Source organism: Haemaphysalis longicornis, unplaced genomic scaffold (genome assembly GCF_048455015.1).
Source record: "Haemaphysalis longicornis isolate Haplotype H1 unplaced genomic scaffold, Haemaphysalis longicornis Haplotype H1 scaffold_9, whole genome shotgun sequence".
NCBI classification, from domain to species: Eukaryota; Metazoa; Arthropoda; class Arachnida; order Ixodida; family Ixodidae; genus Haemaphysalis; species Haemaphysalis longicornis.
The window spans coordinates 33,845,532-33,870,054 of NW_027526460.1; the positions used below are offsets into that span (position 1 = coordinate 33,845,532).

General features: G+C 45.8%; 1 protein-coding gene and 1 long non-coding RNA gene across 5 annotated transcripts in view; both read left to right on the plus strand.

The window, feature by feature from the left end:
* The first annotated feature begins 3,183 nt into the window (after nt 1-3,183).
* LOC144152062 (uncharacterized) lies at nt 3,184-7,518 on the plus strand. Of its 2 annotated transcripts, XR_013319043.1 has the most exons (5): nt 3,184-3,414; nt 4,650-4,791; nt 4,980-5,139; nt 5,227-5,349; nt 5,790-7,518. It is a non-coding gene; the product is annotated as an uncharacterized LOC144152062 (long non-coding RNA). The 2 variants fall into 2 exon arrangements; XR_013319042.1 differs by lacking the exon at nt 3,184-3,414 and having other exon boundaries at nt 3,423-4,791.
* Nucleotides 7,519-14,653: 7,135 nt separating this feature from the next.
* The window catches only part of LOC144152740 (uncharacterized), a 203,813-nt gene continuing 193,943 nt past the window's right edge, over nt 14,654-24,523 (plus strand). For all 3 annotated transcript variants that reach the window (XM_077684156.1, XM_077684160.1, XM_077684159.1), the window contains exon 1: nt 14,654-14,853. The gene's annotated coding sequence lies outside the window, so the exon portion shown is untranslated. The remainder of the gene's footprint in view (nt 14,854-24,523) is intronic.

Here is a 24,523-nt window from a genome sequence, read left to right on the forward strand (position 1 = left end):
CGTGTGTGTTGTGTGTCTCAGTATTCTTTCTTTCTTTCTTTCTTTCTTTCTTTCTTTCTTTCTTTCTTTCTTTCTTTCTTTCTTTTTTTCTTTCTTTCTTTCTTTATTTGGTACCCACAGCGCCTTTTTGGCATTACAGTGGGGGGGAATAACAAAAAGCAATACATCAACTAGTCACATTGACAACCAAAGATCAAAAATGTTTCAGAGGCCGCGAGCCCCTTTTAAGATACATTCGTACACACAAGGAGGAAAATACAAATATAAAAATTAAAGAAAGGATGTGCCATGCCCTTGAAATTTCGGAACTGACGGTTGTCAGTAACAGCACAAATGGTACAGAATATCAGCGAGCTACAATAACTATAGAAAGAAAAGGCCGCGGCAAGTCGCTCCCTTCACTCTTAATCTGGTTCCATGTAAGTTCCAGTTAAACGGGGCGATCCACATATTTTTATATGGATCCAAACGAAGAATAACTGGAACGATAGATATAGGTGGATCTTATCTGGAACTGTCCATTTGTTTTCTTTAGGTTTGTGTTTATTATGTGGAACCGAATAAATGAGGGGATGCGCTGTCGGCCGTTCCAGTTACTGTTCCACTTATGTCCCAGTAAAAATTTTGGACAGTGCTTTTGTATATTTTTTGCTCGTGTCTTGTTCCACATAACTTGTGCGCTGCAGTGAAGTATGCACTGAATCGTGCATTAACTGGAACAATGAACCACACATATATTTGACGCGCTTTGGCGCACAAGCGCACGCAGAAGCACTTGCACGCACACGCCCACAGACATAGATACAGACACGAACGCACACCCGCGCACCCACACATACACACACACATGCATGCAGTCACACACGCACACACGCACGCACCACATAAAATTTAATAAACTTCGTCGATATCTATGGAACTGTCTTAGAGCAGTTTACTTATATAAGACGGCTAAGACGTATTTTTAGTGACGTTATTTGACAGAAAACAATATGTCCACTGCTATAACAACCCCGTACAAAGCATGAAAGGTGCGAGAAAAGGGTATCTTAGCGAAAATAGAAATTTCACGAACCCCTTTCAGGTTGTCTGCGGCGCTCAGACCGCTTTAGTGAATATCGTCTTTTGCTAATTGCAGACGCGCAGTACGTCTGAAATCACCAATGACTTGAATTTCAGAAGGACCAGATGTCCCCAGGTTCTCCTTCTGCGTTTGGGATAGAGCCGTGGTAGTGCTGAAGAATTCATTGGGCTTTTGTGGAGAGAGAGAGAGAGAGAGAGAGAGAGAGAGAGAGCGATCTTTAATGAAGTCTGGCGATGTTAGCTGGGCTAAAATGCCTAACTTGCTACGCCCTCATAAAGAAATATATATAGTTGTTGAGACTATTGCAAGTTCTGCATTTGGTTCACAAAGCGTCGCAGAAACATTGTTTTTTGCTCAATGCTCAGCCATCAGCTCGCTGTGTTGTAGTACGTGCACAATTTTAAGTGCTTTACAGGAACGTATGAATGGCTACAATCTGCTGTAAAATAGGTACTTAGTCCACTTTATTTATGCCCTGATGCGGTATATACATAGTGTTAACCGACTGTGCCGCATTTTACACTGCACGCAGCAAGTCACGAATGCAGTTATATATGCTTGGATGTTCGTTAGCATTTTTCGTCTCGTGCATGCTATTAAGGGTGACTCACCTGATCCAATTCATATGGGACTCACTAATTCATGACGCAAATTCATGAGACTTACTAATTCAAAAGCACCATGTACCGATACAAGAAGTTTTACAAATTCACAGAAATGACACTAACGACCTGGTTTGCTTCTTCTAGAAATACAGTAGACCCTCCTTAAGACGAACTTGGTTAAAACGAACACTGATTAAGAAACACAACATTTTTCTCTTGTAACGTCCACAATGCAATACACCTCCGCTTAAGACGAATTTCGGATAATACGCATACATTTTTACGGTCCGTTCGGGTTCGTCTTAACGGGAGTCTGCTGTATATCGTTTCTTTGCGGAGATAAAAAAAAAACAAGAAACGCATTTTGGTTTATCCAGTCTTCACTGGAAGGTGCTAGCGGTCTCACCGTGCGAGAGTTTTATTTCTTTGTTTCAGTAGAGAAGCGACATATATCTAAAATAAGCAAACTAGGCCGTTGTGAATATCGGTATGTATTTGTAAAACAATTCGTATTGGTGCACGATGGTTTTTAAGTCCGTTGGTCATGACGTAGTAAGTCCGATAGGAATGCTAACATGTGAGTCCCTTTTAATTTCCACAAGCAAAAACAAGAGCCTCTTTGCAAAGAGCGGTTGACTGGGTGAACGGAACTAAACCTAGATATACCACGTGATACCTGCATTATTTTGTATGTATTAATGCTGAAATGACATTGTAATTCCTAATTATGCTGTGCAGTAACGGCAAAAATACGCAGAGTTAACTTGCTGTTGTTGTGTCTTGTCATAGTAATTGAAGTTCATTGAATGACCCGCCTTCTCCAGCTGCTTCCCCAGTTGCTGTTTTCCTGTAGTATTGGTGTTCAGGAGGGAAAAGGGCTGGGAAACGGGCCGATGTAATATTACTTACTAATTAGCTTTATATAACGTCGGTATCTAAGAACGTCGCAGTATATTTTATTGACTAAGGAAAGGCTTGTTGTCAAGAAAAGCAGTAAATGAAGCCACGCCCTTTTGCATTCATTGTGAACAGTAACGGAGAAATTGTCGTGCAAAGTTAAGCTCGGATATCGCACGCACTCACGGCCCTCCGCGAGAAACAACTTTAGCCAGTACTAACGCGCTAACGCGACTATTATCTGAGCTTTGTTTCGGCCTCAGCGGGCGTAAACGTCCGCTTAGACGCATACGCCCGTTTTCCGAATCCAATAAAAGCCATCACGTGTGCCGAGTTTGTATGAGTTCTTATGCGGGCGCATCGCCAAAGCCTCCGCGAAAACGAAAGTACGCCGAAGCCATGAGGAAAAGACCGCCACTCCAGTAGCGCATTCAATGCGCATGCGTCAGCAGCAGCACGGCAGAGCTGTTTTTGCGTTGATTCACGGTACAGTGGGGCTGCAACGGGTACGATGACGACGGATGAAAATCGGGACTGCGTCAACACTTTAAACGACAGCAGCGCTCCCATATTCCAGGATTCCCTCCGCTAATTTTACGGTCTTCCGCATGCAGCGCCACCAGTGGCACTCCCAAGCGGGTTTCTCAATTGCTCGCGCGATGCGCCTGATATTTACTAAAGAAATTCTCGGTCACGCTGGCGAGAACCGTTAGCGCCGTTAGCAGTTTAAATTGGGTTGATTGCGGCGTGCAACTGCGAATTTTTTCATATCCCTGGGCTGTATTTCCTGCTCGACGAAGTGGAGTTTTGCCAGGAGGCGCAAAAAAGGTCAGTGCTGCTTATTTATGTGCTGGTAACGGTTGTTGTTCAGTGACATCCTTGTTAACTGCGTCCGATAAACATACCGCGTCTATGCCCGTTCCTGTGTCGTTCATGCTTGTGGTCGCGGCGTGTAATATTTTGTGTTGGAGAAACGTTTGCAGCCGTAATTTACCAAAACTCCCGTGTTCGTGGGTCAGAGTCGGCTGGACATTTCTGACTGCGTACGTCACAAGTTCCTGGTTTGCGCGTTTCATGAGTGGATGTTCCCTTACTGTGTGGCTTTGCTTAGTTGTATATTGACGGTAGCTGTGTATGTCTGCGGTAGCGAATCTTCTCGGATTAGTCGCTCGCGATAATCGCGCGTGCACACGTGTACAACTTCCAAGCAAGTTTGTCGGAGCGTCCGTCCTTAGATTTATTGGTATTTTTAAAACTTGCGTGGTAATTGCGGCGTTGTGTTAGTCTGATGAGTAGAATGCCATTTACTGTGCTTACCAGACCGGGAGTCTTCGACCTTGCCCGTTGCGCGCAAGGTAGACGCTATTTCGAGTTGTGTTGATGTGCTTTCAAGGCGTCAGCTTACGTTTATCTGTGCAGTGTGTTATGCAGTTCCATGTTTCTTCTAATTCCTTTGACCAATTGAGATGATCTATTTTACATTGCCTGAAGTGTAGAGAAATGGAAGGGACAGTGGTTGTCTTAGCAGTACCGCAGTAACAAACGTTTCTTTTGTAGAGGGGAAGAAATATGTGGAAACACGCAGCGGGTATATAGAAAGTGTGCTGCCGTTTCTATGCTGTTAATGTCAGTGGTAACTTGAGACTTCAGGATAATTATCCAATATCCATAATTAGTGGTTGCTACGCCACGAACCGCGTTAGAAATAAGCCACTCTTGCATTTTTATGCCGTCAATGTCGGTGGTAACCCTAGAGTCGAAATAATTTCCGACAACGCTCCGGTGATAAGTTCTTGCATCACTATGTGCACCCAACATTTACCAATTTCTCTGCTTCCTTGAACTTAGAAAATATACTGCGAAAGCAGATTGCTACATTCTGTATTCGATCTGTGTAACCTGTCCAGATGCAGACTATGGCTGACTGTGGAGAAATTTGTCTCTACACTGGTAGTTTGCGACAATTGTTTTCCTTTGTCTGAAGAACAGAAATTAAAACGAATTATTTCCATTCCTTACATATACCTGTGAAATCATGGCTGTGGCATTCACTGTGGCTGAAGACATCTTCGGCACGCCGAGGCGTCGTCGTGACAAGTGTGACAGATTGTGAATGCATTGTGGAAGTCATAAAGCCACGAAAGAGTGCCTCTTGAGTGTTGCGTATTATACAGACGTTCACCACTCCGCATGGAGCAATGACAGGTGAGCCTAAAAATGTTCAAATATTTTTATATTTAAAATTGTTTCGCCTGAAAACGTTACCAGGGCTCGTGATGCAAAATAAATTTTAGCACAACTAATCAGGCCTTGTACGAGATCTTGTAGCACTCCCTTCTTAGAGGGAAGCGTAAATTTATGCTTCGATATTTTTATACTGTTTTTTTTTCTAGGAAATAGGGCGGACCAGGACTTAAAACAATGGAACAAGGAATGCATACTGCCATTTTCCTGCTTCTTGAAGGCGTGTGTTCACCGTTCTTGAAGTCGTGTGTTCACAAAAAGGAAACACGTGAAAGCCGTTGTACGGGATGAAATCATTGCATTCTACAAGTAAGTACGCACTCCCAGTTCTGGAACTTTGATGGTCCCTTTTTAGGTAGTTGCATTATACGTGATGGCTTCGGAACACCATTTCAGTGACAACTTGACCTGTAGGTGAAAACGACAGTAAGAGCTTTTGGGAACACGTTGGCAAAACTTTCCTGGAAAATCACTCCGAGGAGGCCCTGCCAGGAACGCCTGCATCTTAATTTTAGTTGGGTAAGTTGGCATTTTATTTTTGTTGGACTCAATTTATGGTAGTGTTTATTGAAGCTGGCATTTTATTTTTGCGAATCAATCGTGAACTCCAAATTGGGAAATACCTTCACATTCAGCCTGTTTCGGATGCTGCAACATGTGGACAAAAAGACTATTATTTTGCATTCAAGTTTTGCAAACATTTTGCTTTCACATTGAGAGTTGCTGCTGTGATAATACGGCGCCACGGCCACGCCCAATGCGGTTGCTTTCCAAAATTAGGGAACTGCCATTGACAGTCTGTGCTAATATTTTTTGTACATTGTTAGCAGCATTCCCAGAAAAGAAACCAAGAAATCGCTGATATTTCAATCAATTACTGTGCTATAAGAGGGGTATCCTAAGCAACTCACTCATTTAAAGCCATCGTCTAACAAAATTTTCTTGTTCCTTCCTTAAAGGTACATGACGTGGTCCAGTTATTCTCGACGTCCAGTTATTTTGAGAGAAGAGAATGACAGCGTAAATATTGTCTGCAAGAAACACGTCATGGATTTTCCGCCTGCATTGTCGCATCAAGATGTGGTCTTCCTCCTCGCCGTATATTTCATCTTAATCTCCTGAAACTTATGCGACTTTGGAGAGTTCTTGGGACTTTTGCAGAGAGTTCTTGGCCATTTAACAGTGGCCTGGTGTCATTTAAGTTTAAAGCTCTGTTGAAAGACTTGATGTGGTCACTCTACTTGGGGTTTTAAAATATTGTTAGACGTTTAAGCCTATTCGGAAAGATATGTCGTGGTTCAAATGATTGGTAGATGCAAGCGGCATGTCTACTGCAAAAGTGAAGTCGTGCTTTCCTTTGCAATTTTTCATTATTGGCACAAAGCGCAGGCTGCCTTTGCCGCTGCTCTGTTACTATGTTAATGTAGCTAATGGCACTGCACTGTAACTTTTTTATTATTCAAGTGCAGCTCGAAATTTTTTTCCATGGCAGTGCTGCTGTTGATGGATGCAAACGTGAAAGTAATTATTTACACAGACGGTTTGGGGTTTTAATAATCAATTTTAGTACTGTATCTTAGCTGACACCTAAGCCCTAGAAGAATGCGAAATATACATATTTGGCTTGAAAAAGTTGTTTACTTTGGACAAAGTTGCATTTCTCGCTTGTTAGAGGCAGTGCTTTGGTCACAAGCATACTGTCGTCATGATAGTAGGGTTTGTATAGCACGCAACTGAATTTTACCTCAGATAAATGTTTCGGCTGGAAAAATGCTTCCAAGTTCGCTTGGTAAAATTGGTCACCTGTATGTTTCAACGCTAGCTGGCTTGGTTATTTGGGATGTCTGTATTGTTCTTGAGGGAACTAATAACGTCTTTAGAGTTAGGCTGCTTGATAAATTTTAAAATGCGTAACATGCTCCGAGCTATCTGGTTTGTAAAATTTTGTAAGATTCACACTGGGTGCTATGAGCTTTTTTTTGGATAAGTTATTTTAAATAGCTACAAATTGTCGGGGAAAGAACGCGGCTTCAGTGAAAGGCTTTTTCAGGGCGCGTATATAGTCGGTTTTGGCTACAGTTAGCTTGATATTACAGTTAGCTTGATATTGATATATGGTGTATGTTTTAGTTGTGTAATAGTGCCACATGCTTCCGGTAATTTTTTCTGTGCAAATGTTAAATTGTTAGTATTGGCTCCGGTGTTCTTTTCCTACACTCTTCCAGGTCTTGTGATAATCCAACCGTGTATGGCTTGTATTTTTGGCTTTTCCCTACAAATTAATAGCAAACTGCATTTTTTGGAACCGGGATGCGTAAACATGGTATGGCAAGCGCTGTGGGTACTTCCGCATTTGCGGTACCTGATTTCATGTCATAAAACAGCAGATTTTATGCTCAGTGTTGTGTAATGCTTTTTGAGTTACTGCGAGGGTAGATGTACAAGTATGTTTGTGACGCGGTTGCGCTTAAAGCCGTCTTTATTACCCACGTGTTTTTAGCAAAAAAAAATGGTAACTATTAGAAAAAATAGGAAAATGCCACTTAGATCGTTTTGGCCACTTGATATCGTTTTGGTATTTGATCCTGTACGCTGGTCATTTTCTGCCCAAGTGGAAACAGATATGTCTCCGTATCTCAAATGTACGCAATAATACGAGCGAATAAAATTTCCTTAGTGTTTTTAAAAGCATTGTATCAGTGCTAATAGTTGGTTTGGTGTGTATTTTAATGCGAGTCTTGTTTCTTTTACATGCAGCCAAAACCCAGAACAGGATTCGGCGGATGAAGCCAAAGTCTCTGTGTGCCGCTCCAGGTATCTCAGACCAACTTTTATATAGAACTGTGCTCCGATAGGCAACTGTTGGGAACTGTCAGGGACCACACTGCTGCGGTGGTTTCTGCTTTCCAATTGTTGGTATCACTTTGGACCATATGTCAAGGCTGCGTTAGAATGGTGCTTGCGGTTTCCTTCTGATACCAATGCATCCGCCAGCCTGGCAAATGACCTCAGTTTATACCAACAGGAAAGCAGATATGTTGGAAAAGTGGAGTCCCATAGACAGCTTCTCAACGTCTATCGGAACACCGTTTTATATAAACAGCTGGTCTGAAGGTACCTGGAACGGCGCACCGGATAAATCCATAATCATTTTACGTGGATCAGTGTTCCAGTAACTAACACTACCAGTTTATTTGGAACAGTGATCCGTATATTTTTATTTGGAACGCCGATCCAGATAATATAGCTGCAAAAATATGTGGTGCACTGTTCCACTTACATTTTCAGGATATGTGCAACACGGTTCCAAATATATAAGTGGAACTTTTTTGCAAAAAAGTTCCAGTTACTAAGTGGATCTTATGTGGATCCAGATTAAGAGTGTTGCTTCCACTCAGTTACTGTCGCACAGGAAATATTACACACGGCATCAACTCATTGCTACTCATTGCAGTAGACAATTCTAACGACTCATGGAAAAAATTTGATCCTCTAATAATTCACATTTATTAGGGAAGGAGACATCGTCGCTTGCATGTAGAGATCATAAATAAATAAAATTCATTCAGTCCCCAATATGAGGCCAAGCCGGATTCACCAGAAATCAGAATCAATAGCCGCCATGCGGGGTAGCACTTATACTCAGACCCGCAGTAAAATAAAGGCGGAGCAGCAGTCACTTCGCTCGCTCCTTTTAGCCTCCTAACGAACTCGAACCAGGACGCCTGATCATAATGCAAACGTTGAAGTAAAGTTGCTATGTTGTGTTGTTCTAAATCCTGTCCGGCCAATTACCTCCAGTTACGCTATTATAACGATAAGAGGGGAAACTTTCACGAAATCTTCATTATTGTGGAAATGCAGGGCGTTACACGCTTCGCCATTTTCCGTAACTATTTGATATTTTTCTTATTTTTTATTTTTAAAATTTTTGCTTGGGCAATTATGTCTATTTACGCTATTATAACGATTACCGGTGAAACTTTCGCGAAATCTGCATTATTATGAAAATGCAGGGCGTTACACGCTTCGCCATTTTCCTCAATTTGTTAATATTTTTCCTTCAAAATTTCGTCCGACCAATTATCTCCATTTACGTTATTACAACGATTACATCTGGAACTTTCCCGAAATCTGCATGATTATGGAAATGCAGGGCGTTACGCTGTCCTGGCTGTGGGAGAACTCGGCAAAGAATGCTACGCATTAAAATTAATCGGGAATAAAGCATTAATGAACTAATCTGAAGTTTAATCGATCAATCGACCATCCCTGGTGTCTTGGCGCTGGGTTTTGTTTGCGGCCGCCAATCACACAAACAAGTGCTTGTGACGTCAGTAGGGCTGGAGAGAAAGTGTATGATGAGTCGCAAATGGTTAATCCGTTTTCTTTATTATCTAGGTTAACTGTTAGAAGTTTGCGTTAACAATGGGTGCCATTATTCACGTAAAAAAAAGTTTCTCGCTTATTTGTTCCAATTTTTTTGTTTATTGGTAGGTAACAAAACAGCATGTGCGTATTCTGCCTATACATTAACTATGCACAATGCCCATAACACAAAGGACCACGTAAGGGCACCTCAGGCACACATGTTCTTGCAAAACGCCTCTATGTAGCAACGCCTACTCACTGCGGCATCATCCCGAGGCAGCCACAATGCTTTCTTAAGTGGCTAAGCTAAGTAAGTAAAACAACTGTGGTTGACTCCTCTGTCATAGGAATGGGTAAAATACGAAAATGAAATGTGCAGCGAAATTTGCAGCTGAGCATGGTTTGCGGGTCGGCGGCTGTATTGTGGGTGTGCTTGGCGAGCGACATCCTGCTGGCGGATCGCTTCAGCAAACGTGTACTGGCGTCATTTCCGTGACGGATATGACGTCAGTGAAATCTTGGTGCATCCCGGCATACAACACTTTCGTGTTAAAATACAAAACCCGAAAACGAACAACCCTGAGTATAATGTACTCTTTAGTGCTAAAGGTTGCTTCCCCGCAAGAAGACCCTGTATACAGGGGTGCACCCTTTACAGGCCGCTTGCTTCGTTGTACTGACGTCATTTTCGTGACGGATATGACGTCAGTGAAATCTTCGTGTATCCGGGAATAAAACACTTTCGTGTTAAAAAGCAACGTTACGAATGAAAGGTGAAGAGATCACGCGTGGTTAAAATACCAAAACGAAAATGAGCGGCTACGGAGCAAGCCGCAGGGGCATGTCGAAGCCTGCGCTGGCTTTCGCGTCCGCGCACGTCACAAACTCGTCACAGCTGTGCAGCACACAGCGGGCGGGGAGCAGCTGCCCAAGCGTTTCGGCACGTGCGCGAAGTGGCGGTAACTGGGCAGCGGGCGTTGCCTTTTACGAGCTTCCAAAGCTGTCATAAACCTCATCGTGTCATCACCAGAGTACAGGAAATTTTATCTCCCAGTTGCGGCTGGGCGGCTGCAGTGCATCATGTCTGTGTGTGCTTTTGTTTCAGAGGAACACCTGGGGGCCCTGGTGAACACGTGCGGTAAAGGAACTTCCTGTTTGACGGTGGACAACTGTTCACGGAGTGCGGGCGGCAAAGCGAACTTTGGGTGCCTTTGGGTGATAGGTTTGCCCCGTGGCAAACCTATCATCGGGGCCTCGGACTGAGGGGCAGAATGCATTACACATTACTTCGTAGCTACGGGTGAATGTGTGCGGCTTTGTCGCGCCATGATATGGATATGAGGCGTTTTTTTTTTTTTTTTTTTTTTTTGCGAAATGAGCCAGATCCACCTAACTTGAATTCGAGAAACGAGCGGAAGTTTGCTGCCGGACCTAAATGCAACGCCGTCAAAGCTATTATATGATACATTTTACATGTCAGCTAGGGGACGTTTATGTCCCCAAGTAATTAAAAATTACGCCGTGGATTTGAGCGGTAATAAGTTTGCATTTGGCTCATATTGAATTGAAACACTCAAGTTGATGTGGGATTATTACGAAAACTTTGTTTAAATTGACTATTAAGCATGGTACGGTTGAGTTTTGTGGAAAAGTCACTAACAATATGCAACGGGGCTTCAAGAGTTGTAGAACTACACCAGGAGAGCAGGTGAGCCTTCTAGTCACCATTAGCAGCTCTTTTCGAATTTGTTCCTAGGATAGTTTTCTTTGGCACTCCTGAATGCACCCATGAAGTAAGCAAGCTCTTCATTGCTTTGCCATGAATTTCCAAAACGCTTCACAAGAAGGATGCTCATGTCTTCTTCACCTTAATGAAGTGGTGCGTATACCTATCAGAGGGAGTGCGGGGGGGGGGAGGGGGGGAAAAGGGGGGGGGGGACTGCCACTGTTTGTAGGCGGCGGCTATATATAGTTAAGTACCAAAACATAAACATAACTAGAGTTATTTCCTAGGGACGGATGAGCCGAAATGAAATCATTGTGTGACATCTCTCAGTTTCATTTCGTTCACTTTTTCTTCGGTTAATTCCGTCATTGACATCTGGGGTCAGATGTCTCGCCCATTTCCGAATGGCTGTCCGAATTCATAATAAGCCAGCTCCGAGAAGAAAAAAAAAAAAAGAGAAAATAACCTCCCGGAAACACCAACAAAATAATCTAAACAGTCAAGCAAAAATTGAACTCCCATTGGGCAAATGGATTTGGCTCATTTTTATCCGTGAAACCACGGGATCTGGTTCATTTTCGACACGAACTATAGTCTCCGTACACGTTTTCAGGCGTTATCCGAACTATTTTCTTGCCAACCCGTTTTTTAGGGGAAAGTTGCCGAGTTTTTCTTGTCAGTGCAGTTTTATCCGACTCAGTTTCGGTTTATGGATATGGCATATTTCGAAAAAAAAAAAAGCGCCTCATATGCCTTCATGGTTGAAGGCTTACGAAGACGTGACCATGTGAAAATTGCGCTGTATATAAACATTCCCACGGCCTAGTGTTCAGCCAGTTACAGCCAACCGCGTATATACTATATATACAGAATTTGTACACCACTATCGATTTTAAAAATTTAAACACGGTAAACAGGCAGAACACGGGACGAAAGTCAAAATCTTTCCTATTTTCCGTTCCTCGTGCTGTGACCGTAAATCTTGGCCAAATGGGGACAGCCCAGGGGATGTGGTTCTGACGACCACGTGCTCGTAGTGAGGAAGCCACGTCTCCCGTCCCCTTCTCGCAAGCAAGCTTCCCTCGTCCGTCCAAGGAGCAGCGGAACTTGACCCAGGGAGGAGGACATGCTGGGGGCAAGCGGCTGCACATATGGTATCCATTTCGGTGTTCTGTGTGCCTAGGCTATCGTTCAAAATGTATTTCGTCTGTGGGGATGCCTAGCTACAAATGCGCGCCTCGTAGATTAGAGAGAGCTGTTTGTAGTTCCTGGGTTAGATTAGAAAGATCTGTGTGGCACAGGGGCCGGGTTGGATGCATATAAACAGGCTCACAGTGAGATAAGCATAGGCGCGCAGCAATCGAGCGTCCCTCCAGTTCCTCTACCCTCTTCTTGGCCAGCTGTTGTAGACTCACCCTTCGAACTCCGAGACGACGCAAACGGACCAAATAGGTGGCTCAACAATGCATCTTTTTCGCGCTCTCCATTTCGAGGAGGCATGATGATTCAGCACTCAGAACCACAGCACGTGAAGGTAATACGGTGCTTAATGGACAGATGGCTCATGTTCAGTGTCCTTCTCTTGTTTTCGTTCTTTATTACTTCGTACTAATCTGTGTCGGTCAATTAATTAAGACATCTGGCAATTCAAATTTTTATGTTGAACAGAGACACCGCTTTTGTATATTTTCCTAAACCTTATGACTACGTGAACTTACGAACAAAAAATGTGCTTCGTAGTGCACGTATTGATAGATTTACAAGCTTGAGAAAAAAACTCAGAAAGGCATTTTTTTTCAGCCTCAATGTCGTAATTTCGTCTTCACCGGGTCTTATTCTTTGAAGCGTGCAGCTCCACTAAAATGAAGCAACAGTGATATCTATCGCAATCGGCACCATTGAAGAACAGTTAACCAGAAAACTAGCAGTTTTGCTTTCGCTCTCTATGCGCTAGAGGAACTTTTAGGTGATGGCGGCACCATTGAAGAACAGTTAACCAGAAAACTAGCAGTTTTGCTTTCGCTCTCTATGCGCTAGAGGAACTTTTAGGTGATGGAGTCAACTGGCGCCACAAGAACCGAAAGGGTTAATCCCTCAATCTCCCTCGCTCATACAGTGCTGTAGAACAGAGTCCATAGAGTTTATAGAGTTCTGTCAAAGATGTTCACATGCAAGCCCCATAATCTCAACAAGAGGTCGCAGGGCCGCCGTGTGGTGTCCGCGCGCATTCGTAGGTCGCCCTTGCCCGCTCGCGAAGATTTCAAAAGAGAAGTCTCACAAAAAGAAAAGTTTTCGCGAGTGCCTAGTTTGACAGAAACTGGTACCTAGTTTTGCGGGTCCTCGTATTGCCTTCAAAAGCCATCCACCGCATTTCGAGGGGAAAAAAAAAAAAGAGAGGCAAGAGCACGAAGTGGAAGGTAAGGGAACCCGACACACTCGTTACGCTGCCTCCACCTGATTTTGCTACAAATAGTGAGTTTCGAATAGAAGAGGGAACAAGGAGGGTCAGATTTGGCATTAAAGAAGGCAAGAAGGTAAAAGGGTTTTTACAATTCAGCAATAAAATATTGACTTTTTAACAATTTTTATCCCAAAACTATTCCCCTGACTGAAACAAAACTCTCTGGTCCTAAGAACAACCGCATCAACTTTATCACGAAGAACCGGACGACAAAATGGCAGCGAAATGCTTTGCCCTATCTGACACTGACTTCCTTATCCGCGTCACCCATCAGCCCGGCACACGTTTTCCGTCGCGTCGGAAGTAAGAAGAGTAACAAAACAAAACAAAACAAAACCAACATAGCTACATAAACAAAACGAAAGAAGAAACTTGAGACGTTGAGAACAGTAGCGATCCATTATTTCACCCAATAATTTTCAGCACTTAGGTAAGATTAACGTTCGACTTTTTCACGGCCCCTGAACCTGTTAGTGGTTTATTATTGGACCACTCCGTATTTATTGCTGTCATTATATGCATAAGTTATATGCCTACGCTGAGCATTTAACCCAGGAGTAAACTTTATTGATTCAAAGCTACCGTTGAAAGCCGCTTCACCCTATTACGTCATCACATCCGCACGCTCAATATGTTAATTCGCGTCGCCAGCTATAAATATGCAGCTCCAAGAAGACAATAGGTGAGTGAACGAATAATAAAAAAAGAAGAAGCCTTTTTATAACTTTGAGGAGCTGTTTAGATAAGAGGCCTCCCCGACCTTTTATTGCGAATTTCCCGTTCAGGCGTGCTCCAGCACGCTCCCAAGCCAATATCCTAGCCTCGCAGTGCAGAGGAAGTCAAAAATAAACGAGCGAAAGGAACAAAAATTAGGAGCTCTTCCGAAGGGGGATCGTAGGGAAGAACCCTTCTCCGCGGCGGTAGGGCATCCCTTGGTTCGAGCGTGCCGGTACGTCCCTCCCCATTATATTTGCGTTTGGCTCCTGTTTGCCTCAACCCCACCCGAAGTTGCTCCCCGGCTTGTGACAGCCTCTGTTTTAAAGCAAACAGCGGCGGTGGGCTTCCTAGCGCGGCCCGCGTAGTGTCTGCTACGCGCTACGATTATCGACCGCCAGCAGACGACAAGAAAGCCGGCGGCGGGAAAGCAGACGCTCGCGCAGCACGCGGCGCGGCAGCACCGTTCAAGAAAGAGGAGCTCTTCCTTCCTCCGTCTCTCTCCACTACGCATGCGCCGTAGCGCGCGCGTTGAGGGGGAGGCGGCCATGTTGTCAACAGTAGCGCAGCCGGTCCGCGAGTCGTCGTCAGGCGCGCCGGCAGCTGCTTGGCTTCGCTGCTGCCGCTGTGCGCACCGGCGCGTCTCGTGAATGGCCGCCGCTCGATCTGTGGAAATCAAAGCTGTCCAGTGACTTGTGTGCCGTGCCGACGTCTTTGAAAAGGTTTGCCCCGAATAGAGCGCCCTTCGCCGGTAAGCGATCGCCCTCTTTCTCTGTTTGTCCACGAGTGAATGTTGTGAGCGCGCGGATGCGCGCCGCCGGAAATGATGCGAAGCGTTTGGATTCGTCTACGCATCTGATGATCTCGCACTGCGCTTGTAGAGTTAACATCGGCGACTGCGAGCTGACGGTAAACGTCGGAGAGTTTGTGAGTGTAAGTCTGCGCTCGGATTTAAAAATGATCTTGCTGGGAATTTCGAGCGTCGTGCAAATTGCTCTTGGAGCTCCGCACGTGCGGGTTCGCACACCGGAGCGTGACAGAATCGATGCTCTGGATAGCTGCGCCGAATTTGATGTCCCGAACTCTAGTGTTATACCTGGCGTAGAGAAGTAGTTCCATGACCATCGTTTTTTGCGAACTTACGTGCCAAGAACTCTGACGGGGATGATAGCGCGCGTTTGTGAGAGCGTACATTTCACAATGACTGGGGCCCTAATTCAGTACTTAGGCACCCGGCATTGTCTTTTTATCTTATTGAATTTATCGGGACGTTTCTAGAAACACGTGCGACTCGTTGTTTTGATTCTATATCGGGAACACTTTCCAGGTTGTTACGAGGACAGGCTTTCCCGCAATGCTGGCATCCGCAGCGACGTCTTCTCCGCATCAATTCTCGTTTGCACGGCGTCAGTTTTTCGTGTTTCCGATAGTGACCGCGGAGATGGCGTACTTCCGTTGTTATATCGAGCCAGTCATCGTTACGCTATCGCTCCTGCATTTCTTCTTTGAGGGATGACTTATCTGCTTTACACACTTTCCCTTTTTTTGCTGCAAACGCGCGTACGACGACGATGACAACGCTTGCGCTGCGCGCGATAACGAAATACTGCTTGTGGGACGTGATGCAGTTCTCCGGGCCTCCTACTTAGCCGGCGAATCGCCTATTTATTTTCTCTGCACGCATACGCGATAAAGAGTGTCTGGTCGTGTCAGCGCTCGCGTCATTCGAGCCGCGTATGTCTCGGCCGGAAACGTGTTCCGACGCGTATGCTCCACTCCGTTCAGGTGTGCGCAGTGCCGGCGATGCGCGAGCCTGTCTAGGTTGGTTTGCATACTGCGTCAAGTAGTGATTAAGCGGAGTGGCTGGGCCAGATCGTCGAGTGCTGAAGTTTAAATCAAAATGAAAAACGTTTACCTAAACAGTGTTCTGCCCATTGTTAGTTCTTATGGATGGACTGGAGTCCTGTCGAGTTTTTTCTGTAAGTACGACCAACGAATCGACTGATTACATTTGACAAGAGACGTATCTGTCAAATGCGTTACCGCTTGCCGCATTGAAGTTCGTTTTGTGAGGGGAAGCTAGATGAGCAAGGAATACATAACAGACGTTCATTTTTCTTTTCTTTGAGAATTTGTGAATTTGAATTTCCTTAGAGTCGCGTTGAGTAATAACTGGAAAAAAGAACAAGCTGCCAGTCTATTGCAGAAGAAGGGTGTGTTGCAATTTTAGTGCAGCTGTCGGTGACTTTTACTTTGGCTGCCAGACGATCGCCGATATCTCCCGTGTTGCGACACCGCTACAAATTTACCGCGCTCACAAAGATGGTGATACTTGTGATGGCTTATACTTGGCCTTCTTGCCGGTTTTGCGCGTCTTCGACAAGGATCATTTTGTGCGTGCGGTCAGAGCGAGCGATAACCTGACCTCCCAACACTGCGAGGAGAAACAACCGCACTGTGAAAATGGTACGAAAGCTCGTTAGTATTCTGAAGTCGTTTATTCCTCAAATTTGGATCCACATGGCAAACCTGCAACCGGTCCTTTTTTTTTTTTTTCGTGTTTCTGATTATTCGTATTGCAGGTACTAGCCGTACCTCCCATGCAAATTGCACGCTACAAAGTACGCTGTGAATATTTTTGCTTTGAATCGGCTCCACCAAATCATCAACCACAAAAGTAGAGACTTCTGGAAATAGCATAATTAAATGCGCGCGTTTTGTACGCGCTTATTGCCCATACAGAGCAAGCGATTCGTGATGCATGTTTAACTACCTAATTAGTACGCCTGCGATATTTATAGGCGCTGCCTGCTTAAAACCGTAAATAAGTGTATTTTAGCGTACTCGTAAGTGCACCATTTTTTTCTGCGCGACTTGTTAATTAATCACTAACCTCACTGCAGAGGCTTGTGGTTCGTTAATTAGAAACCGGCGGTATTGCTTTACGGAACGTTGCATTCTGCCAGAGTCTGGGGCTATAAAGTGATAATAAGAGGCTTAATAAGTTTGCAGCAACAACTTTTGCGATAGAAGCTGAGAGCAATAACGGCCGTACGTACTCCCTAAAATCGCTCAGCTCGAATATCTGGTGTGTGTTTTGTGAAGTTGATCCGAAAGAAACCACCACGACGGCGCGCTCAGTGACCGAAGTGTGACCTCGGTTTCATTAATAGCAAGGTTTTAATTTCAAACGCTGACTTGAACGCGTGGCCGGTCGAACCGGGCTCAGATATTATGCATTCTTATTGCTCTGAATTTGAGCTGCGGGGATGTTGATCCTGAAGCGTGGCCGGAACCTTCGTGTCTCCATTAAAGCCGAAGTTTAAACTTTGAGAGTTTTGCTCGCCGTAGCCTCGCCTGAGCTGTGAGGCGCGCTGTAGCGGAAAGCATTTAGACCACCTTGGGGTCTCGACACTCGGTCGTTTTCGCTTGTCCCCTCCGTCTGAAAAGCAGCCACGGCGGTGCACGGGATCGAACCCACGTCCTTGGGCTCAGCAGCACAGCGCCTTAGCCACTGAGCCATTGTGGCGGGTGAAAAATTTGAAAGGTAGTGTACATCAAAGCGAGAGGGGAAATTTTTAAAGTTAGACAGCTTAGCCTGTGGCACTCGGTGCCGTGCGTCCGATTTTGATTTGTGTCATGCGCGCGCGGTATGTGAACTACTGTGTCGCAGTATCGAAAAATTGGGGTGGCTTATGATACACTTATGATGAAAGAGGCAGCCGTCGGTGTACGAGGTTTTGATGCTGACGCACATTTTACTTACGAACAAACGAAGAAAGCGCCGCGGTTAATCATCGAGACCAAAATATTAACCTAGAAGAAGCTCATGTTCGGATAATGAAAACTCGTCCGGCCGCCTAGTAGATTCGCAGCAGCAACGATATGACGCCGACCGCAAGTGAAAGGTTTGGAAATAGGACCTTTGGGCTTCCCTAGGGACGCGCCGCACAATGGTGCAGTAAACGCTCGTTACAACGTAGTCCTCGGTACAGCGAACTGACTTCCCTATAGGCGGTACTTCGCTAAAAAGAGTAGGTGACTTGCTTTCAATAGACAGCAGTGAGGTCCAGAGACGATTGGAATAAGGCGAAATTTCGAATAAAGTTAAATTTCGTTATAATTTCAATAAACGTTTTAATCAATCAACGTCGGGATCAGCGTATTTCCATTTAAACGGCCGTTCTTCGCGTGCCATGTGCGGCGCTGGTTGTTTGCTACCATATTGCCAAAGTTTTCGCCATAGTTTCAGTTTCAAGTTTCTGTTTCACTGATGTGACAGTAGCAAGCGTCGGGATTTCGATGACATTCGATCTGCAATTCCGTAACCTCCGTTTGGTGTTTTTTTTTAGTTTAGTTTAGCCTAGTTTTTTTATTACTTGTTTAGTGTTTGAGCAAGCAGCAGTGATGCCGTTGTTGTAAGAACCCGGCGTTGTCGTTGCCCCTGAAGCTTAGTCGAAAGTGGATAGAGGAGGAGAAGGAGAAAAGCGAAAGGAAAGGCCGAGAGGTTATTCAGGCTTAGAGCCCGGATTGCTACTCGGCACTGGGGAAGGGGTGTTCAGGGGATAAAAGAGATGGCAGGCGAAAAAGGGTGGATAGGAGCGGGGTCGCGCACACACTTTAGTCCCTTCGTGGGCACTAGAGTCTCTCAGCTAAACCTGTGAATTCAGATCAAAACAAATCTGTCACACAACTGCAATCCCACTTGAGCCACTGCATCGATCAGAAGGATCGCCCGTATTTCTTTTTTTTTTCTTGCCCACTTCTTGGAAGAAGGTCTTGATAGGCATACGACTGTATCCGAACAGGAGTGTCGTGTGTGTGTGTGTGTGTGTGTGTGTGTGTGTGTGTGTGTGAGAGAGAGAGAGAGAGAGAGAGAGAGAGAGAGAGAGAGAGAGAGAGAGAGAGAGAGAGAGAGAGAGAGAGAGAGAGAGAGAGAGAGGATGTCGCCCGTTCCCTATGAATACGCAGACTGAAACGCGGCAGTGCGCTGTAAAGAAGGCCTTTACCTGTCCTCCTAATGATACATAGGAAAGCGTCGGTACGGAAAACTGACTTCGTTATAAGCAGTACTTCGCTAAAAGCGGTCATAACTTGCTGTCGCTGCACTAAAGTTGGGGTCACAAAAGAGGATACTCTGAATAAAGAGACTTCGCGGTCTAACGGGGGTTTGCTGTAGTAAGAAATAATTTTGCTGAAATGCCTGGGGATTCGCTTCTTGGCCCTTGTAGCCCTGGTTGGAAGCACAAGGAATAATTCCGACCCGGAGCGATGGCTCAGGGGCTAAGGCGCTGTGTGCTGCTGAGCCCAGTGACATGGGTTCGATTCCCGACGCCGCGGCGGCCGCTTCTCTGGTGGAGGCGAAAAGCGAAAAACGCCCGTGTGTTCGACATGTCGGCGCACGTTAAAGAACCCCGGGTGGTAAAAATTAATCCGAAGCCCTCTACTACGGCACGCTTCACACCCTGCGTAGCGTCGGCGCGTTAAACCTCATAACCAACCAAGCAGGAATAATTCTGTTGCCGAATGCTATTCTCAAGGCACACATATGCAATACATGTTCTTGCCCTGCATTGCCGTCATCTCAAAGATCAGCCCGTTGAGACTCGAAATACCAGAAGTTACGACTCAACAACGTGCGTGGTCGCGAACAATAAACCTGCCCAGTGACGAATGCGTTTCAAAGTTAGAACAAAGAAATGTCGACATGTATGTAAAAGCAGTGCAACCATTACGCAAGCGGCGGCGCTTGGGAGGTGCAGATGTCTTTAAAAGCCATTTGCGACAGCAGCAATGTATGCGCGTCTATCCTCATTCCGCTAGTTTCCTTTGCGTAATTGATTTCGCCGACCGGCTTCCTCCGCTCGCATTAGGCAATCAAAGGCGCTAGACTCGACTTGGAGCGGCGTAAAGCGACGTCGCCGCAGCTCCCGTTCCTCGTCAGTGTGTTTTTCGCGTCCTTCTTGCGATAAGCGGCTTTTAGCCGCGCGCCACCAAAGCGCTGGTTCCGGACTATTAATTAAGCGAGATTTCTCCCGCGCCCCTGCAGCCATTTATTTGCTCTTATTAGGTCTCTTTATTTAGTCGGAGTGTCGCGACGCTTCTTCGAGGGTTTTTTATTCCCCTCCGCTCTTTTTTTTTTTCCGTCGCCTTAGAGATTCGCCTAATCTTGAGTGCCTCCTCAGCGCCACCTTTCCCGTTTCCTCATTGCTTCCTGCGTACGAGGAACTCTTCGCGGATGGCGTTGACCGGGTGAACGTACTTTAGCGCAGGCGAGAAAAAAAAAAGGCCCTTTCCGCGTCGTTCGCGCTTGTGTGTCGTTTAGCAGTCGCGATTTTTTTTCTTGTTCGTTTATAGTGTCCAGATAGTCATTTAGCCAAATAAGCTGTATGGAACGGTGGGTAAAGTCGTTCGCGTGGGAATGACCTAATTTAGACTTCGGGGGGCGGACGTGTCTGTTTAGTTGTTATATTAAATTGACGATGCTGCCGCGGAACCCGTTATATCGGTTCTTCTATTACATTCTGGAAATATATCTGCTTACGGGGTCTTCAAGACCTCTGTGTAGCAGGTGCGGAGAGGCCCTATCCGTAGTTCACATACTCATTCAGTGCAAGGCACTTCACACGACACGACGGAAGCACTTCCCACCACTGTTAGACTACACATCCCATTGCACCCAGCTCTTTTCCTCTCTGACGATCGCATGTTTTCTGTCCAGCGTCTTTCCAATTATTTAGCAGAGGTAAAATTTTTGGACTTAATTTCATACCACGCATAATCACAACCTGGCCTTCTACACCAGCCATCCTCATTGTTTTTCACTGATTTTGCTTTCGTTCTTGTTGAGTGATTTTAGTGTTTAGATTTTCATCCTTCCGACATGACCACTGTTTTGGCGCTCTTTGCCCTAGTTGGCCTTGCGCCATAAACATACAATCATCATCATCACATTATGGAAATAATCGTGGTCGCGTAAGCTAGAGGGCCGTCGGTGACATCTTGTAGTTTAAATGAAAAGACACAGACTTTAGCTGCTACGCGGTGGCATTGTGGTGCGACTTGGGGGCGTAACGAAATTTTCGCCAAAGCCAGGATGCGCCACATTTTTTTGTAAAGAAAAAAATTGGAGCGTAACGGGAAATGCGCTACGGAGGACGAATAACGGCCGGACCACCGAGTCTACCGAAGAACTCTTTAGAGCCTGGGTATGCGGGTGATAACTCGGTGCAGAGATGAAATGACGAGAGACAGAATGAATAAGTGAATTTATTGTCAAGAAAAAAAAAAGTAAAGGAAGGTCCACGTAATTTGACACACCTTGGACACCGGAAAGCCTGGTGGAGAGGGGAAGAGGGGAGGGGATGCCAGAAAGGTGGATGGCTGGGGAGAAGGAGAGATGCTGGTGCATTTGTGGACTGCGCTATAAACCTTTTCATCAGTTAATCTTTCATAAGGTCAGGACATGTCCTGGGCTGTGTTGCGCATGCGCAGTTACATCTTCCTGTCGACTGCGCCAATTAGAGGGCCGCTGGCACAGCCCACTGATAAAATGGCAGCTTCTAGGACGACGAAGTTAAAAAGGTGCATAGGCGTCGTATATCAGATTCCACTTAAATGTGGAAAAGCCTTTGTTGGCCAGACCGCCCGATGTATCAACAACCGAGCACGGGAACATGAATTGTCGGTAAAGAATAAAGGAAATGCGCATTTGCCCGCGCACTGCGATGCCTGCAAGTGTGAGCCACTTCTGGGTGAGATTAAGATTCTGGGTATATAAAGGTATACACATGCTGAAAGCTAGAAAGTAACCTATAACTCAGCAACCCTTACGTGTATACTTATATAAAGGTTGCTGAGATATGGGTTACTTTTGTACCTTATAAATTATAGGTTACAAAAATTCGAAAATGTATACCTTTATTAAGGGTTACCCAGCTTAGAGTGATAGGAGCAGAGATGCGACAGCACGGGAACTCTTGGAAGCTCTTTTTATCAAGCAAAAAGGCGACAAGTGTATCAGCGATACGTCGGTGGTCCTGTTTAACTCTGAGAAATCGTTTTTCGAGTGTTTCGGTGATTGACGCATATACCTTGTGATAGTCTTACTGTGGCGCATGCTGCGCATGCTCTAGTCGTTTCTATATTTACCGGCTCCTGCGGTGAATAAAGTTCAGTTGAAAGTTAGCGCTTGCCCCTTCTCCTTTCTTGTGTCCTGTGTGTGGTTTTTTTTGCGCTAAACATATTTTTAAGAATGGATAGGGTGACGCGGGTTGCAGGAGTTGTCGGGAGTGTGTATGAAATGGGACTTTATCCTAATGCTGATGTCAAAGTCATCATGATGATAATGATGATCGATGATGCCACCTCACCAAAAGCCGGGAAAAAAATCACGGTTCGCCTCGTTGTAAGTGACACACGTGGCTCATTCATGCGTGCGCACAACCCAATGGCGCCGTTCGACTCGGCGAGCGCGGATATCCTCGGAACAAACAGATTGTGTCTATTTGGTGCGTTTATACGAGCGCTGTAGCTTAACAAGGCACGGCGGCGAAGTCTCCTCCCTTTCGACGTATACACTTGCGCCCAGCTGCGGGGCGCTCTTGAAAACAACAACAAAAAGTGCCGCATCGGTGCTCGTGCACGTCACGCGAGGAACACCTGAGCCACGCAGTCTGGATAGGTTTGTATGCGTCTGTGGAAAAAAGCAAAGTTTCTCTCTCTCTCTCTCTCTCTCTCTCTCTCTCTCTCTCTCTCTCTCTCTCTCTCTCTCTCTCTCTCTCTCTCTCTCTCTCTCTCTCTGTTTACTCCTCGCGCTTTTGCGCACATGCGCCAATACTCGCTAAGTGTACTCTTCTCCGGGCTATTCTGCGATTTTCCTAGTTAACGCTTGACGGGCTCCATTTTCTATCGAAACGCGGTGAGGGCTGCGTTTTCTCCGAGTAAGCAGAGTAAGCACTGTAACTGCACTATTGAATAAAACTAACGAAGCAGCCGTACGAACTGTATGCAGCATATACAAGCGCTGTCAGATCTCAATTGTGACGTATGTTTCATTTTTACATAATAAATAGTGATGTCGGATTTTTTTCTTACGCTGCGGGCCTGCTTCGACGTTTTCGTTTTGTTTGTATTTTTTCATCTCTTTAAAGTCTGTCGGGCTGCAGACGGGCATGGATGCACGCGCTGGCGTGCTTTAACGTGTATAGCGCCTTTCGGCATTCGTCCGAAGCGGCGCTTTTGTCCGCGCGTTTTTTGTCATGCGCGCCGCGCCAGGAGCATTGAGCAGTTGTCGTCGGAACATTTGTCCTTTATGCATGCGGCGCACGTTCTTCCAGTGTGCGACGACGAGACAAAGAGCGAGTCGGCGCGCCAAGAAAACCCGCTGCTTCTGGAAGACTGTTCGCAATTATGCAGATGAGCGGGACCCCTCCGATGCCTGATGGAAAGCAAATTGCGAAGGGGTACTCACTGCACCCCCCCCCCCCTTCTTTCTTTTTGCTATCCTTACGTTAATATGAAGGGCGGGCGAATGGACTGAACCGAGGACACTTGGGAGGAGGGAGCGACGTTTATGCTTCTTTTGTTGCGCGCAAAAGTGCCGCAGGGAACGAAGGGTTAATGGCGACCAAGCAGGAGGAGCCTTTGTAGTATATGGCGCTGTTCCGAGCCGTTGGCGTCCCCTCTGACCGGGATCTTGCAATCCCCGATCGCTTCGCTATGCAGATACTAGCGGTGCCGTGGGTTGGCTTCGCTGCGTCTTTTTGGAGCTATGTGGGAAAGCGTGCTGGGCAAACGCTGGAGTTTGGCGTCGAAGGCGGGCTGCTGGGTCGGATCGAAGCGAGCTCATTTGTCTTTCCTGCTACTTGGAGTGTGCATATTTGTTCCGTTCGCGTTCGGCTAGGCTTGCGTGTGCGTGGTGTAATTGCTGGAGGTGCTGTAGCGTTGCGCAGATATGCTTTGTGAGGTCAGCTTTACGCGCTTTAGCCTTTCATGCGAAAGGAGCGTTCCAGGGTGAACTTTATTAGGTTGATGGAAAGCTGGGTTGTATAGCGCATAATTGCTAGGACGAAAAAAAAAGTGTAGCGTGGATCCTTCCTAAGGTTGTTTAAACGTGTATTGGAGCTCTGTGGTGGAACGAATGTTCGCCGTTGGCGATTGTTTATTTGTTTTAAATAAAGTGAGTTATTATGGGATGACTATAGTTCATACCACAAGCTGCATGCAGCACTGTGGAGGCTACATTGTTGTCAATACAGCCCCCGCTGAGGGCGCCTAACTGACTGCGAAGGGGGTTTTGAAAGGACCTTTCCGTCTCGCCTCTCGGCCGGTGCTATACCCGGCGCCTATTGTCGCTTTCCTTCGTGGTGAGTTAGGCACCCTCAGTGAGGGCTCTATTGACAGCAATGTAGCCTCCACAG